The 11,141-nt window shown below is 43.2% G+C and overlaps 1 long non-coding RNA gene across 1 annotated transcript; it reads left to right on the plus strand.

The window, feature by feature from the left end:
- Positions 1-427: 427 nt before the first annotated feature.
- Positions 428-7,909, plus strand: LOC132534647 (uncharacterized). Its single transcript, XR_009546379.1, has 2 exons — positions 428-735; positions 7,269-7,909. It is a non-coding gene; the product is annotated as an uncharacterized LOC132534647 (long non-coding RNA).
- Positions 7,910-11,141: the final 3,232 nt, after the last annotated feature.

Here is an 11,141-nt window from a genome sequence, read left to right on the forward strand (position 1 = left end):
GTGGGGACCAGGGGCTTGAACCTGGGTCCCTGTGCACTGTAATGTGTGTACTTAACCAGGTGCGCCGCCACCTGCCCCCTCTTTCTTCCTCTCTATGTCCTCTCAATTTTCCTCTATCCTATCAAATGTATATATATGAAGAAATTGGGGTCTGGTAAATGGAGGGCCAAGCCTGGTTTTGAGACTCTTGTTAGAATGAGCAGCAGTAGAGCCAGGGTTACTAGGACATAACTAGGAAACTGCACGGTGGTAGTTTTCCCAAGATTTCTCCTAATTCCTGCTCACAGCGGCAGTCGGGCTTAGTACTGTGACTCCGCCCACTTCTCACGAAGAAGGAAGCTGATTGGAGAAGGGTAGGCAGACCAATGAGCAGGGAAGTTGGGTTTGACCAGTTAGACTGCTTCACTCAATAATGGAAACTAAAACTCAGTGATGGTGGGAGTGGGGGACGGTGTGTCGTTATCTGCAAACTAAGATGAAGAGGACACAGAGACTACGAGATTGAGGAGAGAAGGGTGGAGGGATAGGGCCTCTGCACAGAGAAAGCAAAGCTGGCATGAAAAAGAGACGGACAGTCTACATACTAATGTTGAAATTTGCTCTAGTTTCAGATGATCTAGTAGTCCCTAAAGCAGTCTTTGCCCAGATGTGCCGTCCCATGAGGCCACTTTGGTGACAGAGATGAGGGCACTCTGAAGGGACCACCTCAGGCCCAGAGCAGGCTGGACTAAACAGGTAAGAGAAAGACTAGGAAAAATAGGTAAGAGAAAGGTCAGGTCTGATCAGTAGTGGCAACAATAGGAAGCATTGTTAATCATTCTGCAGGGGATCATGTTATCCATTTACTTTGGAGATAACAGTGCAAGCTTTGTAAATTGTAACAGAATGTTTGGTTTCTGAACACACATGAATAAAAAGATGTAAATTCTCAAGGTATTTAATTCTAATGTAATTCAAAAGAACCTAAACTTCTATTCAGATAGAGAAATCTATTATCTTTTTGGACAATTGGCTTGTTCATCAGTCCTTTGCAAGGACACTAAATAGCACATGTGACTGTTCCCTTGTTGGCATCTGCATAGATTTTACAATGAGTAACATTTTTTCCCCCAATAAAGAAACAGTGCTCTGTCCTTTTCTTTTCCATATTTCCACGGCCACCACCATAATTCTACATTATCTTTCATCTGGATTTTCCCAGACACTCCCTGGCGGTCTCACTATGCTCTGGTTGTAGCAAGTTTTCATTAATTACTTCATGGATTGTTTTGACTACTGTACCACAATTAGACCTCACACAAGGAAACAGAATTTCAAGAAACTGTTCAGTCTCCACCTGCAGGGAGGACACTTTACCAGGGGTGAAGCAGGTCTGTGGGTATCTCTCTCTCCCTCTCTCCTTATGTCACCCTCTTCTCTCAATTACTCTCTATCAAACAAAGTAGAAAGAAAAAAAAAGGAAGGGGAAGGGAGTTGGGTGGTAGCGCAGTGGGTTAAGCACACTTGGCACAAAGCGCAAGGACTGGCGCAAGGATCCCGGTTCAAGCCTCTGGCTTCCCACCTGCAGGGGAGTCGCTTCACAAGTGGTGAAGCAGGTCTGCTAGTGTCTATCTCTCTCTCTCCCCCTCTCTGTCTTCTCCTCCTCTCTCCATTTCTCTCTGTCCTATCCAACAATGATGACATCAAGAACAACAACAATAATAACTACAACAATAAAACATGGGCAACAAAAGGAAATAAATAAATATTTTAAAAAAGAAAGATTAATAAAAAATAATAAAAAATTTTTAAAAGGCAGGTGAAAAAAGAGAAAAGAAAAAGAAAAAACGGCCACCAGGAGCAGTGAGGTTGTAGTGCCTGTATCGAATCCCAGTGATAACCATGGTGGCAATTAAATAATAATAATAATAAAAAGAAAAAATGAAAAAGAATAGAAAAAAAGAAACTGTTCCATTATGGAAAATTCCAGACATATTTAAAAAATAGGAGGGGAGACAACATATCGATTATGTAAAAAGACTTCTATTTTGCCTCCAGGGTTATCACTGGGGCTCGGTGCCTGCACTTCGAATCCACTGCTCCTGGAGGTTATTTTTTCCCTTTTGTTTCCCTTGTTGTTTACCATTGTTGCTATTATTGTTCTTATTGCTGTCATTATTGTTGGGTAGGACAGAGAGAAATGGAGAGAGGAGGGGAAGACAGAGGGGGGAGAGAAAGATAGACACTTGCAGACCTGCTTCACCGCTTATGAAGTGACCCCCTGCAGGTGGGGAGCCAGGGCTCGAACCAGGATCCTTACGCTTTGCACCATGTGCACTTCTTCTTCTAGCGTTTGCCCTTCTTCTGTAGCGAGTCAACAGCGTCAGGTTGAGCCTGATGTCTGCTTGTTGCTGGCTTTGAAAGTGACTGGGATCCATGTGGATTCAGTCGGCTAGGAAGGATCGTCAGTTTCCCCAATGAATGGGTACTGACGGGATGCACCACGAGAAGGTCGATCCAGTGCATCCCAACCATGTGCACTTAACCCACTGCAATACCGCCTGGTCCCCGTAAAAAGACTTTCATAGCTGAAGCTTTGAGTTCCCAAGTTCAATAACCAGCACCACCATTAAGCCATAGCTGAGCAGTGCTCTGGTCTCGGCCCCTCACTCCCCGCCCTCCCCCCCCCATTAAGAATAAATAAATAGGGGCTGGGTGGTGGTGCACCTGGTTGAGTGCACACGTTACAATGTGCAAGGACCCAAGTTCAAGCCTCCCCCCCCCCCGTCCCCACCTTCAGGGGGAAAGCTTCACAAGTGGTGAAGCAGTGTTACAGGTGCCTTACTTTCTTTCTCCTTCTCTATCTCCCTCTCCATCTCAATTTCTGGATGTCTCTATCCAATAAAAACAATAAGAATTAAAAAAATAAATAAATAAAATATTTCTGAAAACCAGAGATGGTCTTGTTTCACTCCCATGTTCACATATTCCACCGCCTCCTTTTTTTTTTTTTTAGCTAATTTTGAAACAAATCCCAAATATATTATTTTTAATAAATGTTGCCATGCATATTTTTAAAACCTCTTAATGAAACCCAAATCCAATTGTCACAGCAAAATTAAAATAATAACAATTGCTAAATATTACAAGCTCTCCAGTCAGTGTTGAAATTTTCTTAATTATCTTATTCAACTCTTTCTGTGGCATTTTTGTCTAGATCATACTCCACTGGTTCACATGAATAAGCTCTACACTTTGTAATGGTAGCTGTGCCTTTTAAATTATTTTCTAAGAATATTTCATTTTTTTTAATTAGTGAAAAAGGAGAGGAAAGAGAGAGAGAGAGAGAGAGAGAGAGAACTAGAGTATCACTCTGAATACCAGAGATCAAACTCAAGACCTCATGTTTGAGGTTCAACATGCCATCCATTGTATCATCTCCTAGATCCCGTCTCTTTTTAAAAAAATATTTTTATTTACTTATTAATGAGAAAGATAGGAGGAGATAGAGAGAGAGAGAGAAAGAGAGAGAAAGAGAGAACCAGATATCACTCTGGTACATGTGCTGCCAGGGATTGAACTTGGGACTTCATGCTTGAAAATCCAATGCTTTATCCATTGCGTCACCTCCCGGACCACTCTCTTTCTTTTCTAAATTATTTAATTTATTTATTTAAATTCTTTTCTTTATTGTTTTATTGGGAAGTTAATGGTTTACGGTACAGTTGTTGGGTCATGGGTACAATGCCTCACCTCACCAAGATAGATGTCTGCAGAACACTCTCACCCCCAGGTCAGGTCCATCATTCTGTACCAGAACCTGAAAGCCCCGCCTCTACCCCCAACCACCTTCCTGCCGTCCTTTCCCAGAGTTCTTTGCTTTGGTGCACTGTCTCCTAAAGTGTTAAGTTCTGTCTAAGTACAGCACATTAGCCGATTGCACCACTGGAGCTCCAGTTTTAAGTTCTAAGTTCCTCCTCCTCCTTTCCTTCCTTCTCTGCTTTTCAGTCTCTCCCTCTCTTTTCCTGCAAGCTATTTGTTGAAGAGTTATCATCCTGTAGTTTTCCAGTCTGGATATTGATGACTACAACCTTCTGTTGTTATTTAAGATGTTCCTTTATCTACTCTGTTTTCTTTAAATTGGTTTTCAGATTCAGACTCCACATCTCTCTCAGTTTCAGGTTCAACTCTTTGGCAAAACATTAGAGGCCATGTTGTGAACTGCCAGCAAGGGACACAACGTGCCTTTTTGTCCTGTCAGGTGTCCTGTCCCTTCCTTCATGTGACAGTCCTCACCCAGGTCCATGAGCTCAGTAAGGGCTGCAAAATGGGGATGTCCTGCGTCTCACACTCCTCCCTCACCGGTTACCAAGAATGATTTATTAACTACGTACCTAAGCTCTAGTCAGCCATCTGGTTACATCACAGTGAGGCTCATAGAAGCAGGGCAAGGTAAGAGCTGATTCAAAAATGCCTGTTGGGTGGCCAGGGAGGCAGCTCAGTGGGTAGAGCACAAGCCTTGCATGCATGAAGGGCTAGATCCCTGGCACTGCATATACTGAAGCAATGTTCTGGTCTCTCAAATCAGTCAATCAACCAATCAGTCAATCTGAAGCACTCAATCAAATACCCCTAAACAACCAATTCCTGAGTTTCGGATGCAGAGCTGGGGTTACTAAGTCAGGGAGCATTCAGTAGACCGTGGAAGAAGATAATGGACACTAACTATTATGGGTGGAGTGCGATAACGTGATTTGAAAAGAGGTGATGGGGCCAGATGGTGGTTCACCTGGTTGAGCGAACATCCTACAATGTGCAAGGACCTGGGTTCAAGCTCCCAGACCCCTACTGCAGGGGGAAATCTTCTTAAGTGGTGAAGCAGTGCTACAAGTATCTATCTGTCTCTCTCCCTCCTTCTCTCTCTGTCTCCTCTCTCCTCTAAATTTCTGGCTTTCTCTATCCAATAAATAAATGAATAAAGATAATTAAAATAATTTTTTAAAAGAGATGACATTGTGCCCTTAAAACATATATAATTGTGCCAAGGAGACAGCATAGTGGTTATGCATAGTGGTTAATAGCTTTCATGCCTGAGGCTTCGAGGCCCCAGGTTCAATCCCCAGCACCACCACAAGTCAGAACTGAGCAGTGTGCTCTGGTCCTAGTCTCTGAGTCTTTCTCTCTCTATCTTTCTCTCTCATTAAAATAAAATATTTTTTAGAGAACAACATATACAATCATACGTATATTGTCATTCAAACGAATGTGAGCTCAATACTACCACTAATTTGTTGGTTTCCTAGCAACCATAAAATGTGATCAGTGAATTGTTTTGCCAAGTATTACACTGAACTCATGGTTTAAAAGGTTGTTCATCCCTTTGTAGTTATTATTCTTACTGATGATCACAATGTTCTACCTTTGGTTTCTGGGAACCTCTTCTAGTTGGCTCCTAATTCTTTTGGCTCCAACTCCAGTGGGTTTTGAAGTCTACCTTACTTTCTCCCCAACAAGAGGCTCCCAGCTCAGCCTGCATATTTCTTGCCTATGACCTGGAGTCAACTCTTTCTCTGGAGAATTCAGCAAGCTCTTCTATTAGGTTCTTTAGTGGAAATGGCTCTTTTTTTTTTTTTTTTTTTGCCTCCAGTTGCTGGGGGTGGGTGTCAGCACTACAAGCCTACTGGTGACTTATTTTTTCTTTTTAATTTTCTTTTCATTCTATGGGACAGAAAGAAATTGAGAGGGGAAGGGGAGACAGACACCTGTAGACTTGCTTCACCATTTGTGAAGCGTCTCCACTGTAGGTGGGGAGTGGGGGTTCGAACCTGGGTCCTTGTGTGTATTATCATGCTTAGTAATATGTGTGCTTAACCGGGTGCACCACAGCCTGGCCCCGTGAAAATGGCTCTTCACGACCACTCTGCACACTGGGGTGTTCTGTGGTACCAGACTCATTTGCATCCTGGGTCTTTCCTGGGTAAATCAGTCATCATTACCTTCTTCTCCTTCATCTTTTCCTCTTCTCCATTTCGCTTTGTTTTATTTTATTCTATTTTAATGCCATTAGGGTGATCACTGGGGCTGGGGGGGGGGGCTTGGCACTGGTGCTGTAAATCCACTACTCTCAGGAGCCATTCCCCCCCCCCCTTTTTTTTCCTTTCTATTTTCTTTGATAGGACAGAGAGAAATGGGGGGGGGTGATGACAGAGAAGGAGAGAGAAAGATGCCTGCAGACCTGCTTCACCACTTATGAAGCTTTCCCCCTGGCAGGTACAGGGTGGGGACTTGAACCCAGGTCTTTGGCTATGGACATGTGTGTGCTCAGCTGGATATACCACCACCCATTCCCAGAAGTCTTTTTTTTTTTTTTTTTTTTTTTACATTTAATTGGATTTATTTGTCCTTTCCTCATTTCACCTGTATTTTGAGTCATAGTTAAGAGTTTCCCTGCTCTATTTCCATATTAGAGAATGTGCCCAATTTTATCCTACAGAATAATGTGTGTGACTTCATTTTTATTTATGCCTCAATTTCTGATTCATTTTGAATCGTATTGTGCCTAGATGAAGAAAAGACACAATTTAATCTTTCCCACATGACTTTACATTTAACCCAACAGTACTATTTAAAAGCCCATCTTTTCCTCCTTAACATGAAATGCTGCCTTCATCAGATATTAGATTTCTACACATATGGTCGGACTTGTTTCTTTATCACTGGTCTTTCTGCTCATGTATAGGCCCTTGAGAACTTGACTGAATCGCAGGAGCTTTACAATGTGCTTGTCCTTTACAGAGCTTTTCAGGCTCTTGAAAAAGAAAAACTGTTGAGTGAGAAATGGTCACTGAGGCTCTCCTAGGAGGGTTCTCTGTCCACTTTCTAAGTGGATCGTTTTTGGCTTGGTGCACAGGATTGAGGGAAGGCTCAGGCGTGTCCTCTGAGACCAGAACTCACATATTATGACCCAGGACACAGCGATTGTGCATAAAATTTTGTCGATATTTACCTAACAGTCTGTGTTTGTTTTTGGTGTTAGAGAGGGGAGAGTTGAGATGTTGTAGTAAAGATTATGTGAACAGCATAGTCCAACGTACTAAAATATTGCTTCTAGTTCTTTATAGCAAAGCTTTGCTGAAGTTTACTAAGACATAGGCTCCTAGGAACATTCCTAAAATAGATTTCCCAGCTTCCTTCTACCCTAAGGTCCCTGCTTTCATCTGCTTTATTCCTACTTTATGGTTCCTATTTATTAAACACTTTGTCCTGCTTTCTATCTTACTGCCTTTCAGCCACCAAGTTCCAGATGCTACTATGATTCCATCCTGATTTCCCTGGGCAGACGACTGTACCATTGTGTCCCAAAGTCTCACCTCTCCAGAGCCCTGCCCCACTAGGGGAAGATGGAAACAGACTGGTGGTATGGATTGACCTGTCAACATCCATGTCCCGCAGAGAAGCAATTACTGAAGCCAGACCTTCCACTTTCTGCACCCCATAAAGAATTCTGGTCCATATTCCCAGAGTGGTAAATAGTAGGGGAAATAAACCAGAGAGCTCGGTACCCCCACTCCACCAGGACCCAAGCATTTGTCTCCAGGAATCTTGTTTTTATACCGTCACTGAAAGGGAAGCGAATCTGGAAAACACCAGAGGAAGTCAGGAGCTATTTCTCTTATCTGAGAGAAAAGAGAACGAAAAGGAAAAACACTAGGAAGTAGTGATAGGTGTGGGGTGACTTAGCAAAAAAAGAAAAGGATGAAACATAGATATAGACAAATAGTTATAGAATCAGCCATATCACTAACCTTGGGAGAACTACTGCAGTTTCTAATTGGAGGGATGGGACACAGAACTCTGGTGGTGGGAACTGTATGGAATATACCCCTATTATCTTACAATTCTGTAAATCAATATTAAATCACACAGAAAACAAGCTTTACTGGTCCTTGCCTTAAGACACTGAGGAGATAGCATAATGGTTTTGCAAAAAGACCCTGAGGCATCAAGGGTCTTAAGTTCACTTCCCAACACCACCATGTGCCAGAGCTGAACGGTGTTCTGGTAAAACACACACACGCACACGCACATGCACACACACACACACATAGCCATTAACGTCACAGGTCTTCTGAGAATCACATTAAAGCCTGTTTGCTGGAGCTATTACATAATTTTCAGGACCGAGTACAAAAGAAAACTTTGAACTCATTCAAAAAGGAGAAAGTGCTGTTTAAAGGTACTAAAACTTAAAGCTTTTTCTTTCTGTGTCTTCTCTCTGGCTTTGTCTTTTTAAATTTTTTTCTCTAGTGTCATTCTAGGTAAAGAAAAATTAAAAATTCAGATTATTGGCATGACTTTTGCTTTTCACTCCACATTGTGCAATCTCTCTTTTAAATGCAAATCTAAGAACATTACACTGGCAGACAGCATCACTGAAATGACACAACTCAGAGCACATGGCTTGTCCCTGAGGGTCCCTTCAGTTAGCCAGAGGAGACAAACACAAGCCAGCCCCTCAAAGTGGGGAGGGGGACCCCCACTTTGGAATGGGCATCCGGGGAAGTACAGACTGGCACAGAGCCGGGGGCACTGTACAGGACACCTGGGACTCCATTTCTGTCTGCTTCCCTTCCAGTGCAGGAGGGGGGTGGAGGGGTTACCCCTGCTCTGACTCCCGAAAGCAGCACAGAGACAACAGCCTTCTGTGGCTGGGAGGGGGATTCTGTTCCGAGGACCAGAGAAGCATGCATGTGTGTGTGTGTGTGTGTGTGTGTGTAAGGGGTACGTCAGAGGAAGCCCCAACCCCCCAACACATGCTCTGTAGCACCAAATGGATCTGACTTAACAAAACATAGTGCAAGGATAAATGATTGTGAAGATCCAGCAGGCAGGATTAGGTGAAGCACGGATCTCACCTTGGGTGAGGCCCTGGTTTAATCCTTGCACCACACCATGGACAATACCAAGAACTGTATGAATGGTGGAGCCATGTTTTGGTGTCTCTCCCTCTCATCTCTCTGTCTTTCCCTCTCTCTTGCAAAAGAAAATAATTTGCTTGGAAAGTTTGCTTGCTTGGTGTTTGTGTACATGTGTAGGGCTCTCAATTCATTCCTAAAGAGAGAGAATAGTTAGACTTTGTCCAATAAATATTTTTCTTTTAACTTTTTTATAATCTTTATTTATTGGATAGAGACAGCCAGAAATTGAGAGGTTCGGGGGAGATACAGAGGGAGAGACACAGAGAGCCCTTCTCACCACTCACAAAGCTTTCCCCCTGCAGGTGGGGACCAGGGCCTCGAACCTGGGTTCTTGCACATTGTAACATGTGCGTTCAATAGGTGTGCCAACTCCCAGCCCCATGCTAGACTATGCCCAGAGAGCAGTAATTCCCAGGTGCAGGACCCCGCCTGCATATCTGGGTGCTGGCCCCGAACTCCAGCACTGACCCTGGTGGGGGACACTGTCACCTGCACAGCTGGCAGGGAGTGGAGGGGAGTGTAACTGCTTGGGGGAGCCCTGCAGATGTGTGCTACCTGCCAACACCACCTTGGAGAGACTGTCCAGTTGCTTGAAAGTTTCCAGTGCTGCTGTGTTTTATAAGACAGGCATTTATTTATTTATTATTTATAAAATGGAAATATTGACAAGACTATAGGATGAGGGGTTCAATTCCACACAATTCCCATCACCAGAACTCCATATCCCATCCCCTCCCCAACAGCTTTCCTATTCTTTACCCCTCTGGGAGTATGGACCCAAGACCACTGTGGGATGCAGAAGGTGCAAGGTCTGGCTTCTGTAATTGCTTCCCCGCTGAATGTGGGCATTGACAGGTCGATCCATACTCCTAGCCTAGACAGGCATTTCTATTGTGGTAAAATAAACACTCTTAGCACCATTTGCAAGTGCCCAGTCTGAGGGCATTTAGTACATTCACGATGGGCAACCATTAGCACCATCCATTGCCAGGACCTTGTGAAACAGAAAGTCTACACCCAGCAGACACTAACTCCCCTCCTCTCTCCCCAGCCTCTTGCAGCCCCCACTTTCTTGTCTCTTTCTCTAGGAACTGAGTGACTTCAGCTCACTCCCTGAAGTGGAATCATACAATATTTGCCCTTTTGTGACATTATTTCACTTAACATAACATCCTCAAGGTTCACCTATGGTGTAACCTGTGTCAGGGGTGTCTTCCTTTTGAAGGCCAAGTAATATTACACTGCATGCATGTACCATATTCTGTTTATCCACGCTGTGATATTTCAGACGCTGTGCATGATGTCGCCATGAAGGTGTCTGCACAACTTACTGTGTTTTGAAACTTGGCTCCAGTGACTCTGAGTGAAGCTTGACATCAGACTGCAAGGACATCACAGCTATTCTGTGGGGACCTGCCACCTCAGCGACCTCCCCAAATCCCCACTCAGTGTCCCACTGAGGGTTTGGCTTCTGGTGCATTGACTGGCAGCAATGGAGGGGGTTTCAGGAAGACAGTCTTATTGGAGCATTATTTTTCTTTGTTTCTAAAAACAAGTTTGGTTTATTTTTTCCCATTTGAGACTTTGTTTTCACCTATGCAAATGTGATTCATATTCATCAGCAGAGAAGGGCCTTAAATAACACAATTATTTCTCCAATCATCTATTGGGCTACTGGAAATCATCTTTCTGGTGAGATCCACCACCGTTCTCTGAGCTCCATGAAGACCTCAAATAATGAACACACTTCTTTTCCTCACATGCTAATTATTCTCGAAAGTCTGCTTTGTCTTAAAAGGAGGATTTAATAGGATATTAAATCTGCCATTGAAAGATTAAATTGTGAAATAAACAAACATATTAATCTAATAGGTCTTTACGACAAAAATCAAGCATTCCACTACAATTTTTTAAATATATATGTGTATATATAAGTGTATAATTTTCTGCCCATTTTGCTCTCAACTTGAATTTTTTCCTGGGCTGGTTCCAAAGAAAATCATCACAGGAGGCTAAGTAAGCTCAGGTTTCTATAAGCTCTGGGCCCCAAATAACCTTTTTGCTTAAAGACTTTACCTGTATAAATGAAATTCAAGAAATGTGCAGAAACCATTTTGAAATGAGTAATACCGCAGCAATTCCAGGGGGTGTAATTTGGGATGCATCAAAGGTGTTGGCTGGAGA

This window comes from Erinaceus europaeus, chromosome 19 (genome assembly GCF_950295315.1).
Source record: "Erinaceus europaeus chromosome 19, mEriEur2.1, whole genome shotgun sequence".
Classification (NCBI taxonomy): Eukaryota; Metazoa; Chordata; class Mammalia; order Eulipotyphla; family Erinaceidae; genus Erinaceus; species Erinaceus europaeus.